General features: G+C 36.8%; 1 protein-coding gene across 2 annotated transcripts in view; it reads right to left on the bottom strand.

The window, feature by feature from the left end:
• The window catches only part of rbfox3a (RNA binding fox-1 homolog 3a), a 431,990-nt gene that overhangs the window by 360,430 nt on the left and 50,167 nt on the right, over nt 1-21,393 (bottom strand). For both annotated transcript variants that reach the window (XM_048170905.1, XM_048170904.1), the window contains exon 2: nt 5,881-5,986. The gene's annotated coding sequence lies outside the window, so the exon portion shown is untranslated. The remainder of the gene's footprint in view (nt 1-5,880; nt 5,987-21,393) is intronic.

Genomic DNA, 21,393 nt, shown 5'->3' with positions numbered 1-21,393 from the left:
GATAACCGTGATCATTTTGGTCACTAATCATGAAATGAAATGTTCTCACCTGAGAAGCCTGTTAAAGAAGAATAGGCAATCCAGGAAATAACTGGACTAACAGAGGCCAGAGATCGCTAACTATGGCTATTCAAAACACTTTTCAAGACAATAAATACACGATTGAGGCGATGAATGCATGTATTGACTGAATTTGCGTCTGAATAGCGCTGGCTCCGTGGGCGTGGCCGCATTAGCGGATAATGAGCTGAATCACGGACTTCTGACATGGCTCTCTTTTCATACAGATTACATAAACACAGAGATTTGTTTTCGATTTGACTTACACATTTTAAAACTTGACATTTCAACGTTTTTTCAGACATAAGTATAATTTTTTTATGATTAGTATTCACTAAGTTACAGTCCATTTTCTGAGAACTATCAGATTGGACTTCGTTCAGAGGGAGATGAGAGATCACGCATCATGTTAGTTTTCTTTATTTTTCAAAAAGCACAACATTTTGTTTTTACTCTGAGTGTACACAAATAAAAGAAGACATTCTATAGTTTCAATTGATATATATTACTTATGTCTCTATGACAAAATATGATGGAGTATTTTATTCATCGTCGCTCAGATCGTCTTCAGAATCAGTGAGCACTTGTTCATAAGCATCCGAAGAAGTACTTCAAAACATTTTCGGTGTAACGGCCACGGTTCTTCATTGAATTTTGATATCAGCTAGAGCCGGCCAGAGCGCTGCATAATAAGTAGCCACGCTTCCCAGTATGGAAATACACACAGACAATGACACGCCCCTACTGCGTGCTAGAATCTCCGAAAAACAAGCCGATTTCGACCTCAAAATGTACGCTTTTAAATATACCAATACTGCTATCTCAAACACGGAAAGGCTTCTTCATGATCTCAACTAACAGATTCTGCAAAAAAACGAAAATCACCAATTTTGAAAAAAAATGCTTCTTTCTCATTTTGCTCGAGAGTTGTGCTGCCGACTTGTGTCCCTGGATTCCGTGACGGGTCACATATGTTAAGCAATAGCAAAACAGGCATTGTTTTAAGATACTCACAATCTTTCTGGCATATAATCACCCACCATCCAAAATCAAGCCCGTCCTATGTGTTTAACCTCTTTGAAATCCCAGTTTGACTCCAAACATGTCTTTGCAAAAGAAAATGAGTTTCAAACAGCCATCAGCACTGACTTTAATGCCTGAGCTTAGCATATCACGAGTGCAGAGCTGAGGAAAACACCACCATATGGCAACAAGTGTGTCCACTTTAGGTCTATCCCAACTCTCAGCCACACATCTGGACAGCCTTCACCTCTAATCGCCACTAATGTCTGAACACGACATGCAACAAGAAGGAATTAACCATAGACAGGACCGCTGATCTGGGTTTATGCAGGGGGATAACAAGCTCAGCCACTTTTTCATCTGTGACAGACAGGGAAAAAAAGGAAGTATTTCAAGCAAAGGTGCGCATGACGTTTACTTATTATATATGAATTATTTAAAGAAAAAAAAAAAAAAAAAAACGATGTATTTGGAATCTTATTGTTTGTAAGAGAACAAGAACGTGAGCAAACAAACACACAATCAACTTCCAACAGGCAGCAAACACAAGCTTGATGACAAAAGGACTTTGTGGCAAAGCGTTTTCAAGAGACGCACATTTCTTGAGCAGCACGCCCTGAAGGACCCTCAAGGAGTGACAGAGAAAATACTGAAAAATCTAGCGCGTGAACAAACATATCTTTTCATGAGTTGTGTCAGTGTTTTCATGCACTAGATGGCATATTCAGCAAACAAATGATAACGGGCAAAACTCAGCAAACTCACTTTGTGGGTTAGCAATCAAAGTGAGGCAGTTTACAAGGAGACGATCGGCTGAGGCAGGAAGGATAAAAATTCTCAAGAACAAGTTGAGTTCAATCTCCGCCAGAACAGGTATGTAATCTATGTAGTGAATGACAGGTCATACTCCCCCCAACAACATAGGTGAGATTTACACCCATCCATCCATTTATCAAAAGTGTCATGCAGAAAAATAATCCTCCGACAAAAGAGTGATAGCATGCTTGTCCTTCGCCAAAAAACAAATAGAAAATATTTTTTTTTAAAAAGTATTACTAAAGTGAAGAGCTTTCAAAATAAATCTCTACGAGGTTAATAAAGTTGTCATACACTGGATTTTATAAACTCAATGTCAATAAATAAATAAATATATAAAACATCACTCATGGGCATTTCACCCAATATGTTTACTTTATTACCTTTTTCAAAAAAACAGGGTGACAATATGTAGCAATCAAGCCTCTCATCTGATTGGTCGATGCGGGTTTGAGATTGTGTTTGAGACCCAACTATCCCCTTAAATGCCACATTCCCATGGTTACCTCGTCCAGAATGGCTTCTAGCTCACTGAACTGCACCAGTTCTGATGGATTTCACTTTAACAGCCTTTAGAAATAGGCTGACAGGTCTGAGAAAGATGAATAAATGTCATTCACTGAAAACTGTTGTGTTGATGCATGGGAGGCATGTGTCGTTTCTTGGCGAGGATGTATGAGAAATACACGTTTAACTAAAACTCTTTCCCTAAATCATATGTAAGCTAGTGTATGACTCATGCAAGACATATATGAACTGAGAAAAAAAAAAAAATGACTGTGCAGGAGCTGCAATTCAGCCTACTAATAGAACCAATGACTACAAGTGTGTGACCTAACCACACACAATGAGACAAAAGGTGCCTATCATGTTAATCACAGTTTTTGTCCTATCCAGCCGAGAATGCGACATGGTTAGGATAATATACAAGCAGTGACAAATCACAGGACATTTTGATCTGTGGTGTGACACTAGCCCTGCCCACAGTGGAATATCCTTAGTCCGAAATTTTGTTCCACATGTATTAAACCTCAAATATTTTCTGATTGGCTGTTATTGTGTGGTTTTTGCTTTTAGTTTGGACAAACAAATTCTCATTGTAATGTTATGTGGTTAGGACAATACTACTGCAACATGCCACCTTTTATGGCCTCTAGGCAAGGACAAATGAGATAAAGGTAAAAACTAAATTAAGATGTCTGCTTTGACTGAAATTAGAAGACAGTGTCAATAATAGAGCCATAGAAATATGACTTCTGGGAAAAAAGTCAGATTGGGGGTAAGCTGCATTTTGGTGTAATGTCAAATCATTAATAAATAATTGTTTTTCAAATATGAATTAAAAAAAACTTACCAATGTACAATTCCATTAAAAAGCCTTATTTTGTTGTATTTTTTGTACACTACCATAGTAAGCATAATTTAATAAATTAATACTAAGCCTGAGACTGAAAATTCAGTAGTGTATATTTCCATCAGCCATTAGTACTGACTTTAATGCCTGAGCTTAGCAAATCATGAGTGCAGGACTGAGGAAAACTCCACCATATGGCCACAAGAGTGTCTAATTTAGCTCTATCCCAACTCTCAGCCACACATCTGGACAGCCTTCACCTCTAATTGCCACTAATGTCTGAACACGACATGCAACAAGAAGGAATTAGCCATAGAGAGAACCAAGGTTTAGTATTCAAAATATTTAAACATAGTGAAATAATGTTCAACATTTTCTAATAGTACTTGTAACAGTAAAATTATTTGAAAAAGTATTTCCTTCCTTTAGATGCAAAGCTCACCATAACTATTACTTGTGTACTTGACACAGCTTACCCCAAAGCATTAAATACACTTTACCCAATGGCTATCATTTTGGGAAAAATAATTCATGGCTAATCTATACCCAGATAAATTACCCGACTTTACGCTAGTAATTCTTTAACAGTACATTTTCTACATGCCATGTAAAATGATCTTTATGTAAAAGCAAATTAAATATAAATATATTTTGGTACGTCAAGTTTTCCACACTTTTTTTCCATATGATACGCCGTTTCTAAATACATAATGTGACAAAAAATAAAAAGGGGCCCACAGACACATCTTACCCCACTCTCCCCCACAATTGACTGCCCTCTTGGTAAGTCCATCACTCACATGCTGGTGCCCTTAGGAGTCTTTTTCTCCTTTTTCTTTTTTTCCACTCTCATGGAGTTGCTGTGCTGTCCCTCATGCTGAGTTTGGGAAATGAGCCTCCCTGTACCAATTTGTCCTGGCCTTTCAGTCCCCTGTCCCTGATAGACCACCTGCCCAGGGCCTCTCATTGCTCCCATGCAGGGGGTGGCAGTGCCCTCCATGGGCCCTAACCCCCAAACCCAGCTGCCTTAATGGCCGCCGCGTTGCCCTATTGTGCCAGGCAGTGAAGCATGGCTCTGCTCCACCAGACGCCAACACTCTCTTGGAATGCTAATGACCTCTTCCATTCCCATCTTCCGTTCTACTCCAGACACGTAGCCAACCCTTCCCCCACAATCTGTTGTTTCTGTCAAGCACGCGTGCAAAGTATGACAGTTTGCAATAAAAGGTTTGTATTACAGGAATGAGTCTACAATAAACTTATTCAGGAAAATTATGAGATTCAGACAAACATTTCGAGAGGGTCTTTTCACTGCGAGCAGCTTTTAGCTGGTCGTGCACTTGACTGTCGCACTGCGTGAGTTCAGTAGCTCAAGTGCACTTACAGACACTTCTCCCCACACCCCCTACCCAGCATACTCGGGCTGAATGAGAAACTAGCGTCCCCTTTGGCACATTCATTCCTAAGGTGACTGGAGCAAGCGGAGATTGGAGTCTGTATTTACTTAAAATGAGAACAGATTTAGAATTGGAGGGGAAGAAAACAGGAATTGCAGCCAGTTCCTAACATCCACTCTATACTAATTTAAGTGGCTCTTGATATTATTCAAAGAGGTTCTCAAATGTGAAAGGTGTTTTTGCCATTTGATGAAAGCAGTCATCAAGCCCTGTGTTGTCCAATGGATACCTGCTAGCTAGCAAGAGCCCATAATAGACTGGTATCCCTATCCAATAGTTTCCTGTATACAGAAACAACCACTCCAATTGTGGGATCAAACAAAACACGCTTTTGTTATGCATGTTCATACACTAAAAGCCTCTTCCTCTAACACAGAGATGATTTAATCAGAATTTCAAATCAAAATTGAATTAAATTATACTTTGTAAGGCCTGTTACACCAAGTAACGTAACTCTGACGTAACTAAACAACACAAAAAAACAGACATTTAAAAAAAAAAAAAAAAAAAATATATATATATATATATATATATATATATATATATATATATATATATATATATACAGCTATGGAAAAAATTAAGAGACCACTCCAAGTTCAGAAATCAATGTTAAGTGGTCTCTTAATTTTTTCCATAGCTGTATATATATATTAAAATAAAAATGTAATTAAATACATTTAAATTAAAGAAATATATATATATATATATATATATATATATATATATATATATATATATATATATATATATATTTGCATACTGATTTAGGAGCAAACTATTAATACTATAAGTCTGATGAATTTATTCTTTCTCTGAAAAAAGCCAAAACCTAAATCGAGCTGTTCAACATCTGAGAAAAGCTTCAAAGAAATTCAAAACTATGAATGATCCATTATTTAATTGATTTGCATTCATATTAACATCTAATCATTCATGCTTTTTGCCAAAAGTGCAGCAGCTTCAAATGTTGTTTAACATGGTGTAAAAACTTGGTATAAAACCTGTAAAATGGACATGTGGGAAAAATGCAAATACAGCATTCTAACATAATTAATAATATTACAAAAAAAAACATTTTAAAAAATATTAAGCAACACTACCCTGAAAGTTACTTCTATTCAAGACTATACCATGGAAATGAACTTGAGTTTTCTTGTGTGTGCTTACCAGATCAGAGAAGTCTTGTATTCTTGCGGGAAGTAGACAGTTATTCTCCACTGCTATCAGAGACTAGGCTTCAACTGGCAGCATTCCTTCTTGTCTGAACTGGATTCTGAGGAAAATAATGCAGAGATAAAAAAGAACTGTGAGATGTAGTGAATTACTACATATGCACCGCTATCAAAAAGAACCACAACCCGTGCCAAAAACTGAAGTTGTGTTAAAGCCATAAATTAAAACATGAACTCGTATTAAACAAGAGGCTTTTTGTGATATTTTTCTTTTTTCTTTCTGTAACTGCAGTCGGAGTGGTGATAGATTTAGAACCTGCCACTGACCAACCCATGATCATCATAACTCCAGCCATGTAATGTACTATAGAATCTCTCCTGCACTTAAGTCACAAAAAAAGAAAAAGAAAATTCACACAGACATCATTCTATGCTGTCTTGGTTCTCAGGCAACATTTCTGATTATTATCAATTATCAAAACAGTTGCGCTGCTGAATATTTCTGTGGAAACTGTGATGCATTTTTTCAGGATTCTTTGATGAACAGCTCAACTGAACAATTAAACGGAACAGCATTCATTTGAAATTCATTTGAAAATTAGTAATGTATTTGCTGTCACTTTTGATCAATTTAATATATCCTGGCTAAAAAAAAAAGTTAGGCTATTACTAAAAAAAGTCATTATTTATGTTAGGTGTCTAATTACTATGTACTTACATAAAAGTACAGTGTACTTTTTGTGTTCATGTTGTATTGCAAAACATAGGTAATATAGGTAAGGTTAGGGTATAGATACAGGTAAGGTTAGGGACAAGTGGGTTAAGAGGTAAGAGAAGGTAATTACAGATGTAATGTACAATGTAAAAACATGCAAGTATAGGAGGAGCACGAGCCAGGAAGCAATCTTTTTTTTTTTTGTAATCCGGTCGTTTTTGGTCCGTTCTTCTGTTACGGTATGGTGGTGTAGAGATGAGGCAGATACGGATTTCCACAGTTATAGACAATAAATGTAACCAAACATACACTTAACATAAACAGAGAACGGACGAGGAGTTATTAAAATTTTAGTAAAGTAGTTAAAGACAGTCTAATATAAAGTGGGACCAAAAAAAAAAAAAAAAAACACTGACCCAAAATCTTTGGTTGGTAATGAAGAATATCATTTAATAATTAACATTAATGCAATACATTTGAAAAACATTTTTGATATACATACTGTACAGATACAATAACCAACACATTATATTTAGGGATGTGGCTTAGCATGAAGGAAAAAAAAAATGCCAGTTACTATAGCTAACAATTCAATTTCTGCAGTGAATACAAAGAGACATTAACAGAAAGAAAATGGTTTGCCAAAATATTGTGCAGGGTTTTTTTCCCCCTCTTTAGGTCCACTGCCAATTCGAATGGATAATGAACAAAATGTTCATTTTAAAAGATAAAATGTTTTGATGCAAGCAAAAGCTCATATAATTTCTTTTATATACTTAATGCTTGATTTAATAAACAAGCAAATACTTAGAAATAATACATTTTTTAAAATATATATATTGTACAAATTAGCCTATAAAGCTAACAAGCATATTAAAAACTATGACAAAAAAGTAAAAAAAAAACAAACAAACTATGACACCAATCACAATCCAGCCTCCCTCTCTCTCTCTCTTGATAAAGCATTCCTGGATGGACACCATGCTGGAGGTCATCGATGATGCTGACGGAGAAAAATATGAGGGTTTTCAAACAGTGTGGCGGCCTGAGGCAGCAGGTAGGCTCGGGTCAGCCCTCCACCTTGCCCAAACAGAACTATTCATTTCATTGCCCTTGTACAGCATGAATTCAGTGCTGAACATTTGTTCTGTCTTTTTCTGAGTCTCTCACCTTTCTTTGTACCCCAGGTCTGCGGCGTATTTGAACTGCATCTAACCGAGACTGTTCTCTCTCTCACCTTAACACACCTTTAACAGTCATTCTCCAGGGACGGTTATTGCTACAGCTGTACAGTCTGTACTCCAGTTCTTTCTCTTCCAGTGCTCAAGAAGAATAAAATTTCTCTTGTTAAGCGCCCCACACATCCTTCATTTTTAACATAACCCTACTTCCTGAAAGATATTTTGTGGTTTTTAATTCCAAACTCGTACAACCGGCTTTCCAATTAATCAAGCTGATGCCGCAGTACCGACTTGCGAATCTGACCAGTGAGTGGACTCGGGTGCACAATGCTTAATTTAATTCAGTATTAACTGCAATTTTCTCAATGCAAAAAGAAAAAAGCAGCACCCTCGGCCGTAAACATCTTCTGTTCAACGCAAATCTGTCTTCTCAATCGTTTGATCAAGGTATCTGTTCTCCAAAGTGTTTCAAGAGCCAGCAGCTTTGGGGCAGACAGCTTTGAAGCCCCTGGAAATACAATGCCAGCACTGAGAAAAGCTCCACTTTAGCTCCCTGTGTCCGCCCCTCGTCGCTTTTCTGGCAGCTCGCACAATCCCTCTCCTCCAACATGCCTTCCAAAAATAAGGACAGACGATCTCAGGATTCTTTAATGAACTGTCAAGCGCCTCAGCTCCGGGGTGTACACAAAGATAGGCACCTCAGCAGAGCTCAAACTTACTGTACAGAACAGCGTAAAAAAGAAACCTGCAGAAAAAGGCGTATTTCCAGCTCAGTGTTAGGTGTTCTCTGGTTTATGTCAAAGTAAGCAGTCTAAAGTGTTGATTGCTGAAATGTTCATTTGCTTGTGCTTTTATATAGGTAACCTTTATAGTGTTTTGCACAACAGAAAATCGAAGGTGATTTGATTCACATGACGTCCTCACAGGGTCCCTTTCACAACTGTCATTTTGTACCACCAATACGCAACGATTCAATCCTGTATGCCTAAGAAAAAAGGTCAGTAACCTATTTCTGTTTTCTACTAGACATTGTATAGCAGTATTTATGAGGTTTTAATCAAAATCACTTGCCAGAAGGCCTATTGTGGAAATATCTTGGTGGCACAGAATTCCTTTTTTTTTTTACTTTGCAAGTACTTTTTTAAAATGTAAAATTTATGAAAAAAAAATTAGCACCAGCAATTATACAATTACTATGTCATAGAATACCCACACATTAGCATAATAAAGAACAAAATGCTTAGGCTTAGCACAACTCCTATTTGTGCTTGGAAACAATTGCTTTTGAGCCAATCACCTGACCCATAAACACCATGTGACTGGTCACTATGAAAGTGCAGGAAAATGATGTTGTGACAATGTTAATTGGCTAATGGCACTACAATAATGTGCAAAGTACCAAATTCTTCGTTAGTGACTATACTGAACTGTGACGTCAACGGTACCAGACAGGCAAAAATATTTTAGTGATATATTACTTTCAAAAACATTATATAAAAAAAAAAAAAAGGATTTTAAAAAAATAAAAAAAAAGCTCATTTTTGGTCTGCAGAATGGTGTAGTTACAGCATCTACTATACTGTAAAAATAATTTTTAAAGTTGTAAATAAAACAAATATCACTACAGTAGCTTTTACATGAAAACACTATTTCTACTTCAAAGTGTCACGTTTAATTCAATGTTACTTGCCATTTTTTGTAATTATTTGTGAAACTGAAGAGCCATTTCTGAGCGAAAATTTTCAAAACAAATCCTACACCTTTTGTTCAGTGTACAAGACTAACTAAACCATAATAACCAGACAAACCATGATCCCTTGGTTATGATGACCTGTCATGTGATCTGTTCACGTAGTGTTTCCAAGCACTGATTTGCCACTCGTTTTGCACTGGTCTATGATAAATGGTACTCCTAACCTAATATATCTCAACTATCTTGCACCATCTGGTTTTTGATGGAGATAATTTACAAAAAAACTTTTAAAAAAAGTAAAAAAAAAAAAAAAAAGAAAAGAAAAAGAAAAAAGAAACTGCAAAGACTTATAAAACATTAAGCTATTGAAAGTAAAGGTGTTGGTTAAAGACAGGAGTTTGTTTCAACCTGAAGCTTGCACATACACACATCCACACAAAAGATGTTGCCACACAAAAACGCAATGTACAATTACTTTGTGATACAATACCCACACATTAGCATAATAAAGAACAATATGCCAGCTTAGCACAACTCTAATGATAGACCGCTGAAAATAGAGCCTCTCTCAGCTGAGGTACGAGTAAGGGAAACTGCGCGTGAACATCGAGCAGACAACCATTCACGAAGCACAATTTGATAAACCGGTGAAGAAAATTGTCATTATATTAAACAGTCAATAGTCTCAGGTTATAACAAAACCAAACAACCTTCTGTTTTCTAAGAAACACTGATTTGATTTACTCTGATATTTTGCCATTTGAAAGTCTGCTATCGTGACAGAAGCAGCTCATCTAGAAAAGGGATGTGAGGATTATACACATGTGTGTTATTTGTGCTCTGCTGCAGTTTCCGTGACAGCTCCCTGACATCAGCGGCCATGCGGATGGCTGCAAGCTAGTTTCTAGTGAAAGGGGCACAGTTTTTTTTTTTCTTTCTTCCAAAGCAGCCTTTGTGTCTGCAGCACCCTGACACAGCGTCTACACCAAACACAATCATTGAGTATGTATGTATGTATGTGTGTGTATATATATATATATATATATATATATATATATATAAAGGGCTTTACGTTCACTTAAAACATAACTGACTGAATACTCATAATTGCATGAATATTCTCCAAGACATTATTTTACATTACATTATCAGTATTGGAAGCGTTTTAGATATTTCTGTATCGATATGTATCGAAAACTCTATATTTTTGACAACACTACATTGCACTTAGTTATGGTATAGTACACACTACATTGCACTATAGTATATAGATATACAGTGCTGCTGGAAGGTTTGTGAACCCCTTGTAAATTCTGCAAAATGTTATTTTAACAAAATAAGAGGGATCATACAAAATGCATGTTATTTTTTATTAAGTACTGCCCTGAATAAAAATATGTTTACATATAGTCCATGAGACAAAAAATAGCTGAATTTACAAAAATGACCCTGCTCAAAAGTTTACATACCCTTGATTCTTAATACTGTGTGTCATTACCTAGATGATCCACAGCTGTTTGTTTGTTATGTGATGGTTGTTCTTGAGTCCATTGTTTTTCCTGAGCAGTTAAACTGCCCAACATTCTTCAGAAAAATCATTCAGGTCCTGCAAATTCTTTCGTTTTCCAGTATCTTTTGCATATTTGAACCCTTTCCAGCAGTGACTGTATGATTTTGAGATCCATCTTTTCACACTGAGGACAACTGAGGGACTCAAATACAAGTATTAAAAAAAAAAAGATTTGAACAATCACTGATGTTCCAGAAGGAAACACGATGCATTAAGAGTTGGGGGGTGAAAACTTTTGTACAGGATGAAGACAGACAAAGTTTTCTTATTTTGTTTAAATATTACTTACATGTTTCCCAGAAGACAAATTAAGTACAATTTACCTGATCTTCAAATTCAAAAAGACTATACCCCCTGGTTCTTAATGCATCATGTTTCCTTCTTTAGAATCAAGGGTATGTAAACTTTTGAGCAGGGTCATTTTTATAAATTCAGCTATTTTTTGTCTTGTGGACTACATGTAAACATCTTTTATGTAAATTATCTTATTCAGGACAGTACGAAATAAAAAATAACATGCATTTTGTATGATCCCTCTTATTTTGTTAAAAAAATACAAAAAATTAGCAGATTCTGTAAAGGGGTTCACAAATTTTCAAGCAGCACATATATATACACACACACCACATTAGAACCAAAAAAGAACCAAACTGCAACAGACATTCCTGTTTTGTTTCATTCTATTTCAGAAGGCCAATCAGTTCTGTGCCAGTGCCCAGCATCACAGATTGACATGTTCTCTAGTGGCTCCTACAGCCACGGCAAACTTTGACCTGCTCCCCACTTCCTTCAATCGCAACCCCCACCATCCTTGGCACAACCTACTAGTTTGCTGCTGGAATCCAGTGAAGTGAGACCACTGTGAAAAATTCATTCTGCAGCTTCTAAAAAGTGCTTTGATTCTCAAACCAGGAGCACTCGAAGTCCTGCTGTCCTCAAATACCCTACATCTACAAACCAATCTGCACTGAACAGTGATATGCTGAGATTGAGTTAATGACGGTCTCAAATCAATGGAGCCTGCTGATCTGTACAGACAAAAGGAATTAGAGCAGGATAGAAGTGGCTGATGATCTGATATATGTATTAAATTGTTTACATTCCGCCCAAAAATAATATTAAAACATGTTTGCAGGTAGAAGGCAGTAGGGTAATTTATGTCATTAATTACTTACCCTCATGTCGTTCCACACCCGTAAGACCTTCGTTCATCTTCGGAAAGTATTCTCGTCACTTTATAACATTAAGGTTCACGATGACTATTTTAACCATGTTTTTAACTACCTTTTTGGACGTCAAAAGGTGCAATGACGTTGCTGCCTATGTGTGGAAGAGATACCCTCGGATTTCATCAAAAAATATCTTAATTTGTGTTCCGAAGATGAACTTACGGTCTTACGGGTGTGGAACAACATGAGGGTGAGTACTTAATAACAGAAATTAAATTTTTGGGTGAACTAACCCTTTATTTAACAGTACTAAAAAACATATAGTAACATGGTTCCCATATTAATTTTTATGAAATAAAAAGAAAGGAGAGCTGATTTTCAGGGACAGACAGACCAATAGATAGATTCAAACTCACAAGCGTCATTCATTCGAAAATCAGTTGAAATGCACTGGTCATGCTGTATTTGTTTGATTCGCAAAAAGAAGCAGATCATCTTAGTCACATGTTCGGCAACTGAACTAGGCTGTACGTTTTTGATTCACCAAAAAAGAACCAAATCATAAGAATCATTCTTTGGAAATCAGATTGCACAGGTTGCACTGTACAGTATGTTTGTTTTCTCAAAAAGAATCAGCTCATAAGAGCCATTTGTTTCATATTTTTACAAAATATGGAACCATTTTTGGAACATGGAACTGAATATGGAACACTAGATGGCAGTCATTGTGGCAAACGGCTGGGTTACTCATCATATAAACATTGGTTTTCAGGCTCTAGATTGTTTTAGAACATTAGCCATGCATTACATAGGGATCCCTGCCTAATAGACTCTGTCTTTCCTTCTCATTAAACGAGTCGAGAAGATTCAATTAAGAATATGTCAAGGGGCCTGAGGTGCTTCTTATATATAGCTTAACTCCAGTTGGTAAACAACTCCTCGCCTGTTTTCCTGGTTTGGTTTAAACTCAAATCTCAGAGGACACACTAAACTGCACCAACAGTGACTACACAAAAGGAAAAAAATGCAAGTAGAAGCCGAGGGTCCCCAGAAGCCCTCTTGTGCATGTATAAAGGATTTAAAGAGAATAAAATGCAGCTAATTAAAATAGTGTTTCCATGAGATGTTAATGAGGTTTTTGTTACACTTGGGTGGACGTCCTTACATGATGTAGTTCTAATCCCACTGAGTCAGTGCTCTTTGTCCTTGCATAGCTGGCAGCTATAATCCGCAAAAAACTCAGTCAAACATAATTACCGAGCAGTCACATCTGCACATTCGGAAAGTCACCGCACTGCTCATCATCAACATCCTCCCTTTTATTCCAATTTTTGTGATAAAAAAAAAAAAACCACCTAACTGTGCATAGTGTCTTCCCTCGCTTTGTGTCTCTCTCATGACTGTGTTCTCATTGCCGACGTCTGGCTCATTTCAAATGAAGCATGTTGTGGTAATGAGCCCGTGATGATATCAGCCGTCATGTGTAACCACACATCAGAATGTCAGCAGTTCTGCTGCAGGCTGAAGGTGAGGGGAGCAATAACGACGTGTTTTTGTAGGGCTGCCGCCCACTCCCTGGCACATACAGGCCCTGTGCATGCAGGCCTCGAGGGAAAGCTCCAGACGAGGGCTACAGGATTGCACTTTCTCCCCGATTGCGTGTTTATGCTACTATGTTAACACAGCAAACTGATGATATTCAACACGCACGCATGACCTGCTTGACGAGCTTGCTTAAAAGTGTTGTGCAAACAAAAGACAAAGAGCATTTAAAGCCACAGGTAGAGTAAACACATCCCAAACAAGGTGGTCAGTTTCTCGAGGGGCCATAGAAACACATGCCTCAATCAGGTCAAAACGAAGAGGTGTCTCCTCTCCTCGGGCCGCTCGATCACAGCGGTAACGAGGTAGGTTAAAGAATACCGCCTACAGGCTTCTCTCTTCCTAGGCTTAAAGCTGAATGTGTGTGTGTGTGTGTGTGATACTGTGTGTTCTATCAAGAATGCAAACTGTTTTTCCCCGTTACTGAGCCAATTACGGCGATAAAGTGGACTCTCAGGAACGGGAGTGCTCTCATTCCTAACATCTTTAGCCCTGAATCCGACATGACACACAATGAACCTGACACAATGCGCCTGATTTGTCAAAAACACAATTCAAAGGCAGTGTGGGAGACCAAAAGTACCTTATACAATCAGATCGACCCATTTTAGGAAAGTTACACAAAGCAGTAAGGTTCTATATCTCTATTAAAATGATACCATGTATGAACTTAAGAGGCAGAAGCTCTACAGTGTTACTGTCTGAAATCATTTTTACCTTGCAACGATTGTAAAAGGTCTTATTTGCTTAATCCTTTAAAGACCAAAAATGACTTGGAATCCATGCCTAGTGTTGTATGAAGTAAAAAATTGTAAAAGGAAGGAAAGTGTGGTAAATCTTAGAGAGAACCATGATGCAGCAATAAATGCGGTTTGGTCAAGACTGTACATGAATCCTAGAATAAGCTAGGATGCAGGTAGTGTCTTGTCCAAAACATTTCTTTATTATTTACACATAATAATACATTTATTTTTTGCTACATATCATTTACTTACTTACTAATTAATTATTATTATTATTATTATTATTATTATTATTATTATTATTATTATTATTATTATTATTATTATTATTATTATTATTATTATTATTATTATTATTATTATTAAATTAGGGATGTTCCACTAGTGCAATTCTGGCTGATACAGTGATAACACTGATAACTTCCTATAATTATTTTTTATGTTACGGTGAATGGCTAATATAGTCATCACTATATGAAATTTGTACACTATTTGACTAAATAATAAAAAATAAAAAAAACACTAAAAACTCAAATCAATGTTTTAACATGATACAAGTAAAAAATAAGGCATCAAAAATTTATATGTAAATTATGCTAAGGAATACATTTAACAAAGTTATTATTTAATTATTTAGAAGATTAAAGGGTTATTTCACCCAAAAATGAAAATTATGTGATTACTCACTTTCATGTTGTTCCACACCCCTAAGACCTTTGTTAATCTTTGGAACACAAATTAAGATATTTTTGATGAAATCCGAGAACTTTCTGACTTTTTGCACACAAAAAGTATTTTTGTCCCTTCATAACATTAAGGTTGAACCACTGTAGTCACATGGACTATTTTAATGATGTCTTTACAACCTTTCTGGGCCTTGAAAGTGGTAATTACGTTGCAGTCTATATGGGGGGAGGGGGTGCCGAAAGCTCTCGGATTTAATCAAAAATATCTTAATTTGTGTCCCGAAGATGAACGAAGGTCTTGGGGGGTTGGAACAACATGAGGGTGAGTAATGAATGACAGAATTTTAATTTTTTGGTGAACTAACCCTTTAACTTTAAGAGAGCATTAAATGAACAAGGCTAAAATCAAATAAGATCTGCAGATATATAGTAATATAATGTTCTCAGCTTGATTTTCTATGGATGGACTAAGTGTAGGCCCCAGCGGTGGCTACGTAGAAGAGTGTATGTGTGAGCATGCAGTGGTGTGGGGCAGTGGCAACTCACACCCGCCTATCCAGCTCCAGAGTGCGGCCATCAGCAGGGTCTCCGAGTTGATTGGCCATGGCACTTCCTGAGTGCCAGGCAGAGAAGGATGTGACAGTGTGAAGGGACACACTCTAGGGAGGGGTGAGTGAGACAGTGCTACTAAATAAAATCACAGGTCTCTGCACTCCCCAAACAACTGTGCATGAAACAAGACCAACAGTGTGTGTGCGTTCGCATCCTAAATTGACTCTATATAATAATGACAAACATTTAAACATATCCCTGTTCAGCACTATATTCTATATAGCCCATACATACATTCATATATATATATACACACACACACACACATACACACACACACATATATATATATATATATATATATATATATATATATATATATATATATATATATATATATTTTTTTTTTTATATATATATATACATACATTTTTTTTACGATTGTACTATCACTTGTAATCAAAATCTACACTTTTTTTTTTTCAAAAATATTTTATATAATAAGAATAATAATAATACTAATGATACGTTTTTGATCCTGCAGGTACAGGGCACTGACATTTACCTAGTCTTCTCAATGGTTCCATCTCTGCTATGCTATAAACAATGGCTCATGAATAAGACCATTTCAATGAAAGATTAAGCACTTTTACTGGAAACTGACCTTGAAACTGGCCTAGAAATCAAAGCCTCCATCTTCAAAGACGATGCATTCAAAGGACGCTCTCTCTGTGTATGTCTGTGCATGTGCACCTTTCTATGCTCTAGACTCATGTGTGCAGGTGTGGAGAGAGCGGACAGTGGATCTGTTTGGTTTTGGACTGTTTATTATTGTCTTCAGCTCACTTGACTCTTGACAGAGACAGAGTGAGATGAGCAGAAAGGGGAGGGTCATTAATCATGGGATGGAGGTTGGGTTCTGAGCCAGACTTGTCCATAGCATTGGTTTCTTGCCTCTTTTGTCTTCTGCACTGAATGAACGAGAACACGAGGGAACTCTGGATGATCAGTCAACATGCTCTCATGCCTCTACTGATCATAGAGCACTCAGATGGAAAACAACACAAAGAACAAGAAACATAAGCCTCTCACAGTTCTCTATGGCACTGTTTACACCTGGCATTAACATCTTGAGTGATCCAATCACAATTGGTCAGGTGAGACAGATTACTCATGTCTCTCAAAAGCTTCTCCAGTGTATAAAATCTCAAACACATATATATATATACCCCATTTACTCCTATATTTACCGTAACACCGGCCACTTGTGATTGCATAACAAGACAATGTTAATACCAGTTGTAAACAAGGACACTGTTGTGCACGTTTCCACCAATATTTGCAATATTCAGACTGTGGTGACATTCTTGAAATACCTTAGAAAACGGTGAAAACAGCATACTCAGATCACAGAGGGAAACACGTCTGCGTCGAGTGCCAGAGGTACCCAGATGTGGGGCCTGCTGCTGCTGACTAATTAACTCTTCTCCTCTGCACACCTGTATGGAGGGAAGTCTGTCCTGACAGCCACTGTTGGGCCTCGCTGGGTCTAAACATGCAATTGCACAGCAGATGTTGTCGCATTTCACACTTTGTTGAACAAATATTTCACAGCTTTGAAAAAAAGGCGTGGGACGGGTGGCCAACATCGGGCGGAGAATAACCGCTACCTGTAGCCTACTGATCACACAGATGGCTGGAGCCACAGTTTTACAACCCACTAATGTAATTTAAATCAGACTTTGACAAGAATTATTATTGTGAATGTCAATGAGAACACTTTATGATGAATCTTTTAATTCTCTTACTACTATTTCGAAATGCCTACTTGCCTTATCTAGCGGATTAACATTGTTTTCTAAAATCTGTAATGATGCGGTAATCAATTAATTTCTCCAAATAAACAGCAGAAACTGCCAGTGGTGGTAGGTTGCACATATCTGAGTGGTTTGTTTACTTCCAAGTTCTGTTTTCATGATGCTGATTTTTAATACACAGGGAAAAAAAATAGCATACAGAAAGTATTTTAATTATGGCGCTCGGGGTGGGAGAGGAATGACATGCATAATTTCTCATAATCTCCTGTGTTGTGTAGAGAAATATGTATTTTTTTTTAATAAAAAAGTCAAGAAAGGAAAGATATTACGCGGTTTTCCTATACAAATTGACTTTCCTTATTAACTCCTTTATCATTTTCCTCTATGAGGCGAGGATGTAGGGATTGCAATAATATCTAGTTTAATATATTCAGCTGAAAGATGGTGCTCAGGGGCCTGTGCGGGAGCTCATTCTCTGCACGGGTGCTATTTAACGGGGCCAAACTCAGTATGTATGCTGTGGACCAATATGCCATCCTGTGTGTCAGCAGTTTGGAGTCTCACAGGGTCCCTGATTGTCAGAGAAAAAGAATAGAAGACACTGGCCTGGCAAAACCGAGGGGGGGAGGGTACACAAAATAAAAAAATAAAAAAAAAAAAATATACGAATTGTGTCTGCTGATAGTACAGTTTATCAACATGCATTTTGTAAGTCGGTTCTAAATGCTATGTGGACAATGCAGCAGACTTACGTGATCTGGCGTACTTTACTGGGACAGCACGGCATTGCTCCACCACTGTGGCACCTGAATCGGCTGTTTAAAATGCCAAAAATGTGTTTGACTATATTGTGTTTCTGGATATGTGCCCGGTTATAATGCTCTTCTCCATCATTCGAGCATCATTTGACGAATTGCTGCTGTCATGATCAACAGAAAATGTATAGAAACATCTTTGCGCTATTACTTTCTGTGGAAAGGCGTGTTAACTGTGTTGTTTTCTAAATGAGGTGCAATAATTTACATAGAAAGGAGGCTAGTTAACAAAAAAGTGACAAAGATTGGAAGAGCTATTTAAGCACCTTATTTACTAAAAATATAAATTCAGTCATCTCTAATATTGTTCCAAATCTGTAAGACTTACTTTCTTTTGTAGACTTGAATATAAATTTCAACTGACCAGCTCATTTAAAAAAGCACAGATCTGAAACACTGTAACAAAAATAAAAGTAAAAATGTAAAATTAAACAAATTAAATAACAAACTTATGGTTTGCTTACCACTCAAAGTATGACTTATGATGACTTGAAATATAGTACAAAATATTTACTGACCACTTTTATGGTACTTTTTTGAAGCTTTAAAGGGTTAGTTCACCAAAAAATGACAATTATGTCATTTATTACTCACCCTCATGTCATTCTACACCCGTAAGACCTTTGTTAATATTCGGAACACAAATTAAGATATTTTTGATGAGATCCGATGGCTCACTGAGGCCTCTATTGCCAGCAATGTCTCCAAACTTCTCAAGATCCAGAAAGGTACTCAAAACATATTTAAAACAGTTCATGTGAGAACAGTGGTTCAACCTTAACATTACAAAGCAACGAGAATACTTTTTGTGCGCCAAAGAAAACAAAATAACAACTTTTCAACAATATCTAGTGATGGCCGATTTCAAAACACTGCTTCGAAGCGTTACAAATCTTTTGTTTCGAATCAGTTGTTCGGAGGGTCAAAGTCATGTGATTTCAGCAGTTTGATGCGCAATCCAAATCACTGATTTGAAACAAAAGATACATAACGCTCCGAAGCAGTGTTTTGAAATTGGCCACCACTAGATATTGTTGAAAAGTCGTTATTTTGTTTTTTTGGCACACAAAAAGTATTCTCGTTGCTTTATAATATTAAGGTTGAACCACTGTAGTCACATTAACTGTTTTAAATATGTTTTTAGTACTGGTGACAATGCTGGCAATATAGGCCTTACTGAGCCATCGGATTTCATCAAAAATATCTTCATTTGTGTTCCGAAGATGAACGAAGATTTTACGGGTGTGGAACAACATGAGGGTGAGTAATAAATGACATTATTTTCATTTTTGGGTGAACTAACCCTTTAAAGCCTCATTGTAACTCCAAGGAAATAAGTGAACAGTACAATTCTCCCAAATCATCCTTTTGTGTTCCAGGAACATCATAAAGGTTTGGAACAGAATGGGTATGAGTAAATGACAGAATACTCATTAGTGAATGAACAATTCCTTTAAGAGGCATGAAACATTAGTTTGCACCAACACAGTTTCACAGAGTTCATAAAGTTCATGCGAATGGTACAACACAGCAGGAGTTATTACGTCTTCCCACTGTTTTCCTGCATCAAAACCCAACTGACCTCATTTTCTGGACTCCTGCTGATTTGCACCAGGCTGCAGATGGTCAAACAGGGAGAATATCTGTTGTGTTCTTGTACACAGAATCTTTTATTTCATTGACTGCAGCTTATAATATTGCTTATACGTGAAAAGCGTGACAACGGCAGGTGAAGCCGGCCAACCAGAGGGAATGCCTGACTCAAACAGGCCGCAAGCAAAGACAGCCAATCTCCACGACAATTTAGCTGATCGTAATCTTTACAATGTGATTCCGTGGGATATCATGTCGTAAGACTACGGAGTAGGATAATGAAATTTTGTAATGAAATTTAGAGAAATGTGCAGAGCTGGATACTTAGTTTGGAATGAGCATATTGATTGTACAGGCTTTAAACTCAGTTGGGTTGTTTAAGAAAAAGTATACGTAAGGGATGTACAGTCAGTCAGTCAGTCATTATCACAAAATTAACCTAGACAGGGTGATTGAGACCCCAACGTGAATTCGGAGGTCAAATGCAATAATGACCAGCTGACTGTACAATATCCATCTTATTATGGCCACTTAACAAATAAGTAAATAAGTATATATATTTTTATTTAATTTAAATGTGTTTAATTACATTTTTATTTTAATATATATATATATATATATATATATATATAGTGTATATTATATATATATATATATATATATATATATATATATATACACACACACATATATATTAGGGGTGTAACGGCACACAAAACTCAAGTTTTGGTACGTACCTTGGTTTTGAAGTCACAGTTCGGTACAGGTTCGGTACAACAGGTGGGGAGAAAACTAAACAGGATGGTTTACTGAACAAATTGTGTTTTTGTCTTTAAAAGTATTAAATTAAATTATAACTAAAAGTTTCATAAGGATAAAAAAAATGATCTTTGCTGATACTATAAACTATGTAGGGAGCCCTTACTTTAACATTATGCTACTATAATTTTAAAGGTTAACAACTGAGCACAAACTATTAGCCTAAATTCAATTTTTATTTTTAGATATAATCAGGCATGAAAACGGGTCAGGGGTGAAAAAGGTGAGAAGGATATTACCCCTCTAGGGGGGTCCGGGGGCATGTTCCCCCGAAGAAAAATTTAAATATTCCATATTTTAAAGCATCAATCTGATGCATTTTGAGATGGTTTTTTTTGCCAACCTAGGGAGAGCTGGAGAAACTTAACTTCAGCCATGAGTCAAAAATTATTATGGCCTCCTTACTAAGTATTATGAAGGGGGATCGAGCGGGAATCTTTATTGGTGTCGATTTTCAGTCTCTTTTTAATGATAGGCTTTAAGCATCTGTCAATCATCTCCACTTGCTATTTGGGGGAAGAACCTAGCACTATGATTGGTCGAACTCTTCTTC

This window comes from Megalobrama amblycephala, linkage group LG20, assembly GCF_018812025.1.
Source record: "Megalobrama amblycephala isolate DHTTF-2021 linkage group LG20, ASM1881202v1, whole genome shotgun sequence".
NCBI lineage: Eukaryota > Metazoa > Chordata > Actinopteri > Cypriniformes > Xenocyprididae > Megalobrama > Megalobrama amblycephala.
This window is presented reverse-complemented; position numbering and strand designations above follow the sequence as displayed.